Source organism: Protopterus annectens, chromosome 9.part0, assembly GCF_019279795.1.
Source record: "Protopterus annectens isolate FY-2018-M chromosome 9.part0, PAN1.0, whole genome shotgun sequence".
In the NCBI taxonomy this organism is placed as follows: domain Eukaryota; kingdom Metazoa; phylum Chordata; order Ceratodontiformes; family Protopteridae; genus Protopterus; species Protopterus annectens.
In genome coordinates, this window is record NC_056743.1 from 1,464,719,357 (window position 1) to 1,464,734,985 (window position 15,629).

The 15,629-nt window shown below is 42.1% G+C and overlaps 1 long non-coding RNA gene across 1 annotated transcript in view; it reads left to right on the forward strand.

Annotated features, from left to right (window-relative positions):
• The window catches only part of LOC122810958, a 51,842-nt gene extending 37,696 nt beyond the window's left edge, over positions 1-14,146 (forward strand). Inside the window, exon 2 of the long non-coding RNA XR_006366164.1 lies at positions 13,982-14,146. This is a non-coding gene — a long non-coding RNA (uncharacterized LOC122810958). The remainder of the gene's footprint in view (positions 1-13,981) is intronic.
• The last annotated feature ends 1,483 nt before the right edge of the window (positions 14,147-15,629 follow it).

Below are 15,629 nucleotides of genomic sequence, written 5' to 3' on the forward strand. Positions count from 1 at the left end.
CTTACAACACCGTTCTCCATTCTGGTATTGACAACATATACATCCACCTGCACATCGTACCATATGTCTCAGGATGTTATGCAACGTGGCTCATGGACAGGACACACACAATGAGGGTAGCATACCATAGTACCTACTGCATTTCAGTTACACTTGGCATACCACAGTCCTCAGTCATGGGGCCCCTCATGTTCAGTATATGCTTCCCTGAGGTACAGGCTAGCACAGAGGGACTTTCCCTGCCTAACTTTACAAACCCCTGCATACAAAGTGCCATGATTGATCCGCCAGCTGATACTGACTCTATCCATACAGGTGTCACTGTGACAGATACCTGATATGAATATCATGGCTTCAAGCAGCATGAACATCACCTTTGCATTACACCATTCACCCACTGACTATCACATAGGTGGTAGTCCCCTACATACATGTCACATTGTACATGTTCATAGTACACACGTATGTTGCACCCACTCCTGTGGTTACCATATTGCCACTGTGGCGTGGATATCCCTCTATGTGGCCACACTTATCTGTACTGGGTGTGTAGCTGGTACATAGGCACCCATTGTACCTCTGAACCCAAGACTTCTACACACATTCAAGGGTAAACCACTCCGTGTAGGGTGTACCTTACACAACAGCTACAGCTTTACATACCACAACATTAACACGCCTTAACATTTATTGAGCTCCGACAGTTGAAGTATGCGGCTGAACTACAGACACCACGTCTGTACACATTTGTATACTACATACTCAGGGGTGACCTCTGCTGAACAGACAGGGCCCATGTCCACAACAGTATTAATGGATATACTCCACATACGCGACATAAGCAAAAGCCACTGTGAGCAACATGCCCATGGATATGTGCGCACATGCAACAATGAGTGGGATGTGCTTGAGGGTTATATTCCCAAACCGGACACTCACCATGCTTTGGAACATGAGTTCTATGTACATCACGCAGGGACACTCAGTAGCACTGTTCATGTGATAAGTCCCTTGGTGGTTGGGGGATACATGTTCTCCAGGTATCACTGCAGTGGCTGTACTGTGCAGAGGTGCAGGTAACACATGGCTCTGCTGTGCACAAGACACTACCCTAGAGAGGTGCCACTGGTGTGAACACTGTAGTTGTGCTTACACATACACATGCCAGACTGCATAGTACCCCACTATGAACCTATGAAGCTATTACATGTCCTTTGTGCATGGTTACTTGGTAGCCCTTCCATTTAGATTAGCTATCATGCTATTACAATGTCCCGTGCCTACAAGCCATATGTATCCTGTTATTGTACATGCCAATAGACGATACCTTTGGTATGCATGATATGCCTGTTATGCTGTGTAGAATATCTGACATATCTACCTACAATACTATACATTACACATATTTTACATAGTATCCCGTAATGCAAAGCATACTTGCACAGCGGGTCCACCTTACACATGTCATTGTCGTTATATGCCCATACACATGCCTACTGTGACAGTATATCAACATATGCTATCCCCTGCTATGGCACGTACTTGTTGGACATACCCTACCACTGACGGCAGGTTGTATGGAATTGTTCTGTTTAAAGCACTTATGTAGCACCCCTTGTGGTGTCTGTGATGTGTACCTTGTGGTCCACTGCTGGACGCACAGTTTCTACAAGCGTAAGTATGCTCAGCAAGACATCACTACATAAATACCTTTTCCCACTTTATGCATTGCGGACACTTTTAATTAATGCAAACCAGGCTATACATACAGTAAATAATTAATACAAAACATGCTATACATAAACCTACATACCAAGTGTTCTACACACCTCGTTATCGTTCCGGACTTTCGTCTCTATCTCTCTCACACTGCTTAAACAGGTATATGGTATGAGCATATGGTTTGAATGTCTGGCAAGTCATCCTAATATACGTCGATACCTGTAACATGTGGTTTCCTGCCGCCAATTGGTGTTCCTGAGTGACTAATTACTTGCACATCAGCTGTGCAGCTACTCCATTTGCCAATTACACGGCAACAGTGGTGTATAATTGAATTCTCCACTTGGGCGTTGCCCATTTACCATACCTTCAGGGAGACAGCCTGTATTGTGTTTTGTTGTGTGCAATTGCAACTGCTATGTGTAGAGACAAGTATACTTTGGATTCATGTCCCCCATGGATTGTGTGTGACAGCTAGAGTATGTGGTTCAACATGTGGGTGTACCTGTCATCCCAACCGTCTGATAACGGACTATTGCAAACAAAACCTGTAACATCGCCGTTTGCCACATTATACAATGGCTACAATTATGCATGGTGCCTTTAATTGTGTCTCTAACAAGGTATGTTGACGGTTCTGCAGATGTAATTGACTGACTGGATGTTTGTGCTGTTATTACTGTCTGTATTGCTATAGTTTCTAGTGGGGGGGATGTCTGTGGGTGTACGTAGCATATACAGGTTTGTAGGGCTTGCATTTCTACATATTCCATATATATATATATATATATATATATATATATGTGTGTGTGGTCTCCATCCCTAATTAAAGAGCTATCAGTTAGTAGACTTATGTTACAGGATTTTACATTAGGCCATTGTTAATTGGTTTCTATATAGTATGCAGGTGAGGTTGATACTTCCATACCTCTGGAATTGCAGCGATATGTAAAGGGATATGTCTAAATGACAGCTATCCCGTGTATTTCTGTCCCAGATATTTGCAGTCATTGTGGTTGTGTTGGTAACAGAACCTCTTTGCCATGGGTTGCCACCTTTTCATATGGCCATTGTTGGACACTTGCGGGACACACAGCGGTGTTTACAGGCTGACACATAGCCACGGTCAGTACACAGGATAGCACATACTTTTATCTTCAATGCATACCTATTGTTGTGGGACTTTGGCTACTTATCATATTGCATGTAACATTTACGTTTCTTACATACAGGCATAACTATTTAATGCAACTATTACATAATATATGGGACATATTAATATCCTACAATCTCGGACATTTGCCCTTTGTTATGTTTTATGTCAGGACACACCTGCCCAGGGAGGGGCTGTCCCTCCTAATGTGGGATAGATGGTAACCGTATGCCTACGGCTAGCTATACCCACCCCTACCGTAATGATCTACCTCTGAGTTGGCACTAACAGACACACGATGCGGACGCACACACACACACAATACAGTCACACAGAGACGTACACAGCACCCTCAGCACACACATACACAGACTACGGCACTCATAAACACAGTTGAACACAGTACCTACATGGACCGCAACACCGGCAGCGGTAACTACATGTCCCTTCATATCGTCATACTATTACTCGCGGTTGTACTGTTCCGGTACTGTGTTCTTTCGGTCTTTCAGCCTCGTGGTTACGCGTGTTGGTATGTTACACTTTCCATAGTTGGCGGTATCCTATTTATTTGTACCTCCAAGGTGTTATGAATGTCATTGACCTATCTATATATATTTACAGATATCGTTGAATCCGTATATATCAACATATACCACTGTATCGCCCTTTCTATCTGTATTATATATATGTATGTATGTGCACATATATATATATATATATATATATATATATATATATATATATATATATATATATATATATATATATATATATATATATATATATATATATCTGACAGGGTAAGTGACAGGCAAGCTACACCTTTCATTGTGTACTTGGTGTATACTGTTTCCTGGACTCCGCACATTTGTGTCTGTACCTGTCACATTACACACCTGCCGTAGGTTAGGGTTACCAGCTGTCCCACTTTGTGAGGGACAGTCCCTCTTTGAGCAGTTGTGTCCTGCAAAATATTTGTAAACATGGCAAATGTGCTGAGATTGTAGGACATACGTATTTCCTATAGTTTATGTAATAGTTGCATAAAACAGTTATTCTGTATCTGAACCACGTATATGTTATACTCACAGAATAAGTAAGTAAACATTACAAGAATAAGCATTTATCTAGGCAAAACAGTGAAGTTCTGATTTTCGTACTGGCCAGGTGTATGTGTCAGCCTGCAGACATCTGACGTATGTCCCACATTGGTCATTTGCAGAGGTGGCAACCCTACCATAGGTACATCTTGGCTAGCAATAGTGTTAGGTGATTCTATACATGATTGTGTGTTCTTCTCCTGGCAGTGGTCGTTTTACGCTTCAGAGAAGGCGCTATTAGTACAGGGGTGGATAATGCTGGTTTCACCTGTTCTGGACATCATTGACCATGATCTGCGCGATATTCGGAGAAGCTTATCCCTGTTTCGCGCATATCCGTATAGTCATATTTAAACATCGCTTACCAGCAGTGGGCAACGCATATTCCCGCTAACGTGTGCTAAACATGATCTGATGACCTGCATCTGACATGCATTACTCGTGCCTTTGGGATTACGTTGCATCCCTTGCAGGACGTGGGACCTGGAACATGGACGACGGTCACTGCATTTAACACATGGATATCTGGGATATGTACACGCGTTATGTCATTTTGTACGTGGAGTATACTATGGCTGTTACTCCATACTGCACTCACATGGGTAACTCAGTTAGTTTACATATTGATGAGTCCAGTTAATGGTGCATCCATGTGATGTTTACTGGATGTGCTCTGGCATTGGGTATGTATATCACAGTGAGCCACACACGATACTGTGCTACACCTTCAAACGACCCTAGGTGGGGCATGCTGGGGTGACGAAAAACCTGTCATGGGTACAACCCATGCCTTGACACAACATCCATGATTTTATTGTGTGGAGCCCCTCATTAACGCAGCAGGGACTCCGTGATGACTATGTGCAGAACAGTGCCTACGCACATGTGCTCCCGCGATTGCCTCTGTACCACTAAGCAACAGTTGGTTACTCAATGTTGTGGCGACAGCGGACACTGTTTGCCCCATTTGGTGTATGGCCTCTGACAATCGGCCGTGTACCTACTGATGTACCTGGGAACCTATACACACAGCACCACCATATGCTGATAGGCACATGTACTGTTCAGGTGTTGACATTCCATGTTCCATTAGCTGTTGTGTGTACAATGTTTGAGGGCTGCCTATGTAGGATTCACACAGTGGGCCACCTATACATTACAATTTACAGGTGGTCGTGTTTGTGTGCCATCCATTTTAATGTGTATGCAGGTGGAGAGGTGTGTCAGTCCGTAGGGGCCTACACTGTCAGAGCATGTGCTATACGTTCCCTCTTTGCCAAGGCATAGGCATATTGGGCACACCTCCGTCTGCCTACTGGGGCTGGCACAGTGTGTTTGTGGTCTGAATCCCTCTGTGCCTGTGATGGCCTTGGCAATTGCGGTGGGCTATGAGGGCCTTCACCATTTTGTCCCTGCTGCAGCTGTTTCTGCAGGATCATATTATGTAGCATGGCACATACTATGACGATGTGGGCACACGTGCCTGGAGAGTACTGCAAGGCTCCACCAGATGTGTCCAAGCACTGGAACCATGATTTCAGCATCCCGAACACACGCTCTATCATGATTCTGGTTTGTGCGTGTGCCTCATTATGGCATTCTTGCATGGGTTTGTGTGCATTTCTGATGAGAGTCATCATCCATGGCTCCAGTGCATAGCCAGCATCCCCCACAAGGTGGCCATGTGGGATGTCCCCATGACAAATACCTGATACAGCTGTGAGGCATGCCAGATATGGGAGTCATGGTAGCTTCCAGGGCTGCCAGCACACACATCCATGATAATGCCCTGGGCATTGCACATGACCTGGCAGTTGATGGAGTGGAATAGCCTTGTGGTTTATGTGGTGCCTACCATGCTCACTGGGTGGTGACTTGATTTGTATGTGCGTGCAGTCTATCGCACCCAGTACCTCCAGGTAGTGTGCCACACAGTGGAATTGACGCATATTGCTGGCCAACTCCTCCTGAGTTCGGGGGAAGTATATATGCTCATTGGCATGTGGTAACATGGCATCCAGGAACTGGTGTAGTACCCTAGATGCCGATGCCTGTGAGATCCCCATTATATCTCCAGTCAGCCTTTGAAAGGTACCTGTGGCTAGTATTCGCAAGCTTACACATACCTTCATGTCCACTGGGATGGGTTCCCCCTCTGTTGTTTCTGGTTCTCAGGCGTGGCTGGCACAGCTCCTCTGTTTGCTGTAAGATGTCCCTGTCCACCCTGTAACACTCTACTATCTCCAGATCATGTAGCCCCTGGTAGGTTACCCTTGGTCTGAACACTCTTCTTCTCCTTCGGGGCCTGCGGTGGTTGTCGGCATCATCCTCCACAACACCGTCAGTCTCTAACACATGCTGATGAATCACAGCTATGACAGCTCCCAACATGCACATTTTAAAAGTTCCCCGTGTGTTTACACCTATGGTACAGTGTTTGGGAATACACAGGTGTGTGTAGGGTGCTTTCACACTTTATACTGTTGTGCTGTGAACACCGATGGTGTCATAGGGTGTGTATGAATGATCATAGCTACAGGGTATCTTATGTGTTTTCCTACCGGAACTACTATTGTGGTGCCTTTGGTGTTGAATTATATTTGGCTGCTGTGGATTACCTCTTGACCTTCCCTTTACATTTCTGCACATTCCACCTACCATTTTCTGGCATGCATCCAGCAGCCTGCTTTCATTTGTACTTTCCTAGACCAGGCTTATCTTGCTTAATGTGTGCTATTGCCGGTCTACTGTCAGTTTGCTTTGCTCTGCTATGACAGATCTCCTATCTTTGCAATCCAATGCTTCCCCTCCTTTCTTTGCATTCCAATGCCTCCCCTATCCTGTTTTGCAGGTTTCTGCGAGCAGACTTGTCAGCTGCCATCGATTGGCTGCCGTGAGGTGATTGGTGTTAATTGCTCATTAGTACTCCAATTACCCTACTTCGGCATTTCCTTCTTTTCTTCCCCTGACCTTCCTGTTTGTGCTATTGTTCGGGGCACGTGCATCCGCTTACCTGGTTTCGGGCATGTTTTCATCCCCTTACACATGCACTTTCAGCCACCATGTGTGCTCTCAGCTAAACAATTCTATACCTTCCTCCCCACCCCTGTCCTACAGCTTTGCTTAGCAACGGCCAGGCCAGATTTGCATTGCTCCAATGTGCTTACTGCTATGGTGGCACACCCCTCTGCTGATGTCATGTATCTCCTCTGAGCCACTCCTCGGTGTTATAGCGCTACGCCGTATGGTACAACCTTCATCCGGCGGGACGTTTGCGATTCAGTATTACCTGCCTCATTTGCATGGCATTGACTACTAATTCATAGTTACCGTGCCAAACACTGTCGCAGGCCCTTAGCAACCCTTGCACCTTGGTTGTGGTGTTCCATGCCTACCATTGCATATTATGGTGTAAACCTGATTTGTATTACATTGCGATTTTATGACATTTTTATATAATTTCTTTATGTTCCTGTTTGCTCACACATGCCCTGCGGTTGTACTGTGCGTTACTGTGGGCATGACATTAAATGTTGTTTTTTAGGTGTTGTGCATCTTTTCTTATGCCATTGGCTGTGTATTTAGCCATTGGCATATGTTAACTTTGTGGTACTTGAGTCTGGTCCGCTTCCATAGCTCCTATGTTCTGTTTGGGGAAATGTAAACCGTTTTTTTTTGGTTTACATTTCCGTGGGCTTATGCTACGCCTGCACCACTTCATGAATCGCTATCTGCCTTCATTTGCATGGTGCGACACTGCGCATGGGGTGATTAGCATACCTATGCCATGGGCTGCGCAGTTCTGGCGTACGCCGGTAGTGCACGTGGAATTGGATCGTACCTGAATCGCTCGACAGCCATATTTAGCATTATTCCGCCTACGCTACGCAATTGGAATGGAAATTTTTGAAAAAAAAAATGCCACAAGTTTTTGCTTGGACAACTAAGGAAGGAGAAACCATGGGAATGGTAATGCAGGTGTTATATTTGTGTGAACTAAATCTAAAATATTGTGTCCTTTAGTGGGTTTATTTACTTTCTGTCCCAGGGAGTTTTTAGTGATTAAATCCAGTAACTTCTGGGTATAACCCACATTGGAGGTATAGGCACTCCAGTTAAATGAGGGGAGTTGAAATCTCACAAAATTATTGAATTCTTGTTAACAGGGAGTTCTTGAAGTACTTTTAGGAATGTAACATGATCACCAGTGGACATGGTGGGTATCCTGTATCAGAATATGAGTTGGTAGTTTGTCTTGTTTATGGTGATCTGGAGTTGTATAAGTTCTATTTGTGAATCTCTGGGAATCTCATTGCAGGTAATATCATCCTTGATAATTGTGGAGCTACTGCCGCAGAAGTTTCAATTAGCCTGAAGGTATGAAAGGTATAAAACCCAAGTATGGAGGATGTACTTTCTTTGCACTTTACATGTCTCAGTAATTGCACAATATGGATGCATTCCAAATGCAGGAGTGCAGCATGACTGGCCAATTTGTTGCTGAGACTTCTGACAATGAGAAGAGTCAACATAATATGATCCAATTTGGGGTTTGATGTGTTTGCCATGTTAGAATGTCCATTAACTGGATTCTGCCTACAAAATGCCCTATGGGTTTTTATATGGGTTTTCAATATGGTTGCCTTTTAATTCTTTCTGTGGCTGTCCAATATGGTAAGTAGGTCTTGGACTGCTTTATTCTTCATCAACATAACCAAAATAGCATCCCACCATCTATTCTTTATTAAGAAGGTGATTTTCTGCATCCTTGTGGAAGAACTGTGCTGACCTAACTTATCTGAGTTGGGGATTGCTGGTGGAAGGCTTATTGTGTCCTTTCTTGATTAACTGATTAAGTAAAATTTCTTTCTTTTTACTCGTATGTAAGCCTTGCATTTGCATGATGCTGCTCTTCTCACAGTGGAGGTTAACAGTGTGCCCTTGCATAGTATAGACTCAAAAGTCTAGAACTCAGTTTTTCCCCTAAACAGCTGTAAGTGAACCCCTTCCAAGCCTTTCTGCTGCTCTAGGTGCAACTCGGTTGCACACTGAGCAGCATTGCCTTATTGATCAAATTTAGCCTACACAAAGTATAGGCCCCTCTTGTAGTCTTGTTACCAGCATAGTCCTGTCAAATTAATCCATTCCCTTCCCTAATAAAACATACAGTAAGAGCCTACTATCATGGATGGGCAGTTTCCCATCATCTCTGTAGTCATCCTGATAGACATGGGCAGCTTGAGGCAATGAAGCAAATGTCTCATGTATACTGACAACTACTTACTCCTGAAACAAACAAATACTTTATGTGAGAGATGTAGTTACACTATGAAATTGGAGACAAGACTCTCACATAAGGACAAATCAAATGCCTAACAGGTTGTCAATGCACACAAACTTCACACACTAAATAAGTACATGATACATAAACCAACATATGCAGAGGTACTCACTAGTAACTTACCAAAAGATCAAAGGCCTCCCAAACGAAAACCACCTACACAAATAACAATGCAAAAAACAACCACAGCACCTAATAACATACACACACACACACACACACACACACACACACACACACACACACCACAGTCTCAACAAATAAGCCTATAAGGTGTAACATGACAAAACCTAATGCACTTGTCATAGGTGACTCCATTGTGAGACACATGGATGGTCCTCTCACCAGTCTGGGAAAGAAGAGGGTTACAGTTAGCTGCCTGTCAGGTGCCAGGATCCATAAGTCACTCAAACACTCAAGTCACTCAACCACAATTACCGGTATGTAGGGGTGAATTACTTGAAACGTACCTCAGTGGACTATATGAAGAGAGACATGACTGAGTTCTCAGATTATGTGTTATAGGCAGGTATAAGCCTAGGTCCAAAAAACAAATTGCTGGAACCACTGAAGCTGGAAATAAACATCTGTTTATTTCCAGCTTCAGTGGTTCCAGCAATTTTTTTTTTGAATTTGTGGTTTATTCATTGTTTTTTGCTTATCGGGTATAAGCCTAGGCTTTAGCAGTATTCTACCTTTTCCAGGGATGTTGCCACAATAAAAAAAAAATGATTGACTTTAACAATTGGCCTAGCTTCTGGTGTCAGTCAAATGGATCCAATATCTGTTAGCCTAGAAAAATATGGTCAACAGGCCATGCTGCTTTGTGAGGCATTGTCTGCACTTGTCTTCTCTAGGCTTTTGGATGCTGGCAAAAACATTAGCCACCCCTATTGTGCCTTTTTTAGCCAGTGTTAAAATACTAAGAGTATAAGAAACTGCACTTTGGAAGATGCTAACATCTTTGCTGGCACTGAGACATGATTTAAAGGCACAGAAAGTGCCCTGGCCATAGAGGGCTACAATGCCTTCCATGTGTTCAGACCACAAACTGAGCATGAAAGAACCAAAGGAGAAGGTGTAGCCATCTTCATTAAGGATAAGTACACCTCCATATTGGTCAAACAGTATAACTCTCTTGAGCTACTCCATGTCCAATTAACTATACACAAAGCCCCCTATCACATCATAGCTAGCTATAGGTCCTCCATCATGAAACAGGAAAAGTATACCACATACCTGGACTTACTGGAGTCACTTATCATACAGCTCAACACCTTAAATCATGGGTGATTTTTATTATCCTGCCATCAACTGGGAAACATACATGACCACAAACATGCTGGCTCAGAGGTTCTTAGACTGTGTCAGTGCAAATGCTCTGGAACATAGTCAGCACACCCACAAGAGGCCCAAATGTCCTAGACATAGTACTCACTAACAAGGGAGAGAATTGCCCCCTCTTTGTGTGATGTCCTCACTTGTAAGATCAGACCATAAATCAGTCTCGTTCTATGTAATTAAGACCAGATACCCCATCGAGCTCAAAAATGCTTTTGAGTTTTTCTAAGATAAATGACCTCCTACTAAGTGATGGTATAAGAAGTTTCAAAGTCCTCTCAAATGCAGATAACATTGATTCCTATGCAGAGATATACACCAATGCTCTGTATAACCACTTAAGTAGTTGTATAGAATCGGCTGTACCTGACCAGATTAAAATGAGGTCTTGCCAAAAAAACAAGCCATCTTGGTGGACCCCTAATATAAACAGGCTATAAAACAAGAGAAAGAAACTAATGTCCAAGAACAAGAGGAAATTGGTTCAGTACAGGAAGAAATCCCTCTCTAGCTTAAACAAATTAGAGATCCTGTCAAGTCCTCCAGATCTAATCATGAAGCAAAACTAGCCTCCCTAGATAAGGATAATCACAAATCATTCTTTAACTATGTCCGAAATCTAAAACGGAATATGTAGCTATGCACTGAACTGGTTGTGGATGGCATCACTCATACTCAGCCAGAGGTAATAGCCAACCTGCTAGCTGACAGATTTGAAGGAAACTTCACCTCCCTGTCCCATCCAGTCATCCCCCAAAGTATACCTGCCACCATTCCTCAGCCTATTATCTCAAGAAACAGATCATCTGGGTGATCTCCAGTGCCAAAAACATGGCATTAATGGGACCAAGAAACATCCCAGGTTGTCCTTTAAACAACTTAAAATATGATCTAGCAGATCCATTAGGATCTCTGTTTAACCACAGCCTGAGAACTGGTTATGTTCCAGCAGAGTGAAGGACAGCAACAGTTATCTCTCTGCACAAAGGGGTTCAATCAATTGACCATGGAAATTATAGGCCTGTAAGCTTGACTAGCCTCATCTGTGAGGCCATAAAAAATTGTTATGGACCTTATTTACAAGGAGATAGGTAATCTACAAACCCTGGACACAACCCAATTCGGATTCATTAAAGGTAGATCATGCCTATAAAATATGGTTGACATCTTCAAAAAAGTCACCAAGGCCCTGGACAAGAGAAAGACAATGCATACCACCTATAGTATCTTGACTTAGCCAAGGCATTTGATGCAACTCCCCACTCAGGTTTTATAGAGAAAATCTCCCAATTGTGAATTAACCCCTACAGAATAGATGAGTACCCAAATGGCTCACCAACAAGACACATACTGTCAAAGTGGGTGACGTCACATCTAGTAAAAGACTAGTCACCAGTGGCATACCAGAGGGCCTTGTAATGGGCCCCTTACTGTTCAGAATTTATTTCTAAGAAGTCCAGGCAAACTGGGATGACCTGTGGCTGACCAAGTTAACTGATGATTACACATTGGGAGCAATCACTGAGTCCCCCAATGATGTTAATATACTGCAGACAAGGTTAACACAGACACATGATTGGTGCCAAAGTCATGGATTAAAGCTAAATGTAAAAAAAAAATGCATTATTACCCCCTTTGGGAAAGCTGACATCCCTGCTAATTACATTACAGACAGCACCCCCACTAAGTGTACACCCAATGGTACATGCTCTGGGTACTCAGGTTAATAGCAATCTGATTTTTGAACACCACTTATCCACACTAATAAGAAAATCCTTAGTGTGGCACATCTTATAAGTAAAGGCATTGCATCTAGATCTAAGGCTGTTATAATTCCATTACACTAGATCCTCATAAGACCAGTAATTGAATACAGTGCTCCCTTTTGCATGTACCTCTCCAGACACCTGCAACAATTGGAGAGACCACAGAGGTTTCTCACCAAGAAATTACAGGGAATACAAAATAAGTCTTACAGAAAAGACTGAAAGCCCTGTCACTGTGTTCTCTCTCCTACAGGTTAAGGGGTGGACTGTGCCAGGCTTACAGGGCAGTCTCTGACCTGGCCCTCACAGAAATGCTACACATTCATAAATCAAATTGCAGGAGGTTTAATCATCCCAGGGTTCTTAGCCTGTGACATGAGCAGGTCCTGCTGGAGAGCTAGATATCTCTCCCAGAGACTGCTACTTCTCCTCTCTGGCACTGTTCACATGCAAACTAGATCAATGGACGGGTGACCGCAAATTCACTCGTGGGGTGGTGCCCATGTCCCTCCTTGGAAAAGGAAGTCAGTGTTAACTAACATAAACCCTTATCTCTGCAAACTTCATTCACCTAACCACCGACAACTGGGGCAACTTGAGATAAATATGGGTAGGTCTGTAAGAGCTCTAGGGCTGTTAGTATAGTAACCTCTTATAAACCTATGAATCAAATGTACACTGATGATTAACTTTATGTTTGAGGAACTGCGCAGTGCCGAAATATTGCAGCTCACCTAATTGCATGACATGTAACCGTGTCCCCACATAGCCCTAAACCAAAGTTCTAGTGAGTCTATCATTAGGAAGTAACTCCTTACACCAAAACCTACACTAAGCAAGTGATATCAAAGAGCTACTCTAAAATAAGTGTTTCTGTACAAAGCAAGCCCTCACACCCTCTGCAACATAAATATACTATCTCCAAGACTTTGCAAAAACAAAGAAATTGAAACAGCTGATATTAAATACTCCAGATGCTGCCAATTCCCTGGGCTAACCTGATATTTAAGTTGGCAAGTAAACAATAGAATGATATTGCTCAGTGACTGAGCCCTGGATGTCCAGCAGCAGATGGCTACTACAGTGTAACTCCATTAATGCAGATTCACTGAACAGTTCCATGATCAAGTGTCCTGTTATTGCTGAAACTAGAAAACAGACATTCTGTTTCTTTTAATGGTCTTTGCATGTGAGTTAATCATAGAGATCCTTGTCACTCAAGGTATGAAATGGTAAAAGAGCAAACATTTATAATATCAGATTGTAAAAATTAATAAAATTATTGTTTTCCAAATTTTGGACATGTTATTTACAAGTAACATAAGTTTTATTAGAAGGAATATTGTAATATCTACTAGGATACCTGTGTCTAGGCTCTGGATGAGCAAACTACATAAACTCAACAGTTAGTAAACTCTTAACAACTGTATTGTCTATATTATTTTATTAAAAAATCAAGAGGTATGATTATAATACTCCAGATTATATATCAAAAAGGCCATTGAATATACTAAAACAGGTCTGTTTGTAACATTTATTCCTTCTTTTCTGCCAGGTTTTCTCCCTGTTGCTGTTCTGATATCATTTCATGGCTATGAAATTGAATCCATTTTGTCTCATGGAAATACCAGTTATGAGATGAACTCAAAAATTATTACTGCAACAATTTCAAGCAAAATCAAGAATGATCTCAGTCATCCAGTTATTTTTACATTTCTTAGAAACAAGGTGTGTATTCAATCAGATATAATACTATTCACTTGTATCCAATGGCGTGAGCATATGCGTTTATGATCAGAGATGTCAGATCATATGAAGAAACAGCAAATTCAATTACTTTGAGTAAACTTTCAAATATTCTGTTCAGACATGCCATTTAATCGTAACTATGAGGTAAATCCCTTTAATGTGTGATATAAGTCTCACAAAGGTACTCTGGGGCAGTGACTTGATGTCATAAGGGGAGTGAATTGGTCCTAGAAATGAAGGAGAGGGCTAATGGTTGGCAATCACAGGAGTACCTCGATAAAAATGTAATATCTGTACTCAAATTAATGTTATCTGATGTATTTATTTGTTTAGGTCTTCACTCACAAAAAGCACATTTAGTTACCATGGCCACTAAATTATTAATTGTATAACTTTGGAATACAGAGGTTCTAAACCTATAAAGTTAATAATTTAGTAACCGTGATAACTGAAACTTTTTTGTGTCAGCACTTTAGAAATTTTCATTATGTTAATTACTAATTGTTCTAGGAGCTGCCTGCTGACTGTCAACTATAAGGCCTCTCTTTCAGTTCCAGTGTCTAGTTATTTACCTTATGGCACCAGGTTGCCATACCGCATTGCCATTTGGGAGGCTTAGGGTCACACATAAAATAGATTAACCTTGTGGTTATGATTTTGACATACCTAAATCCACCAAATGTAAACCTCTGCACATACCTACCAATAAAGAGATGAGTTAACTATTTCTAATGAATAATGCCACCAGTCCATGTGATTAGGCGAATTCTGAACTACAGGAGAAATTTTTGTAACTGTATTACTGTATTCCTTCTAGTGATATGCATTATCAAACTACATGATAAATCTCATTGCATGAATTACTAGTAAAAATACAATTCATATAATTTTCTAAGGTTCATAGGTGAATACTAGACTAATGACCACTGAGGCCTTTATAAACCTAGCCATGCAACCCAAATGCATCCCACAAGTTATTTTGCATTAGAGGTTATTTTATGGAGTGTGTCTTAGAGCAGGATTTAATGGCTGCCTCTGACCATCAGCAACATAGATCTCATGCCAAGGTGGGTTTTGGATTTCCCATCCACTGGTCCAGATTGCATTTGAATAGGGTTAGGGAAGGGCTCTGCTTCACATGGGTGGGAAGCGTATTCCAGAGTTTTAAGCTGTGGCTTTGACACCAGTCATTTGCCTGTGTTAAAAAAAATGATTCAGTCCCAGTACCTTTTGCACTTATGCACAGCTCTTATATTTAGCAGTGAATTAGCTCTCTGCATTAACTCTAGAAGTAGAACAGTTGTATACAGCTGCACAGTTTAACCACAAGTGTGTATTGGCAATCTGAACTATCAGAGGGAGTTTGGCATAATGGTCAAGATATTTGTCTTACAGACATATTTGATTCTCATGAGATAATTGGCTGCACTTGAATCTATGTACCTATTTATAAT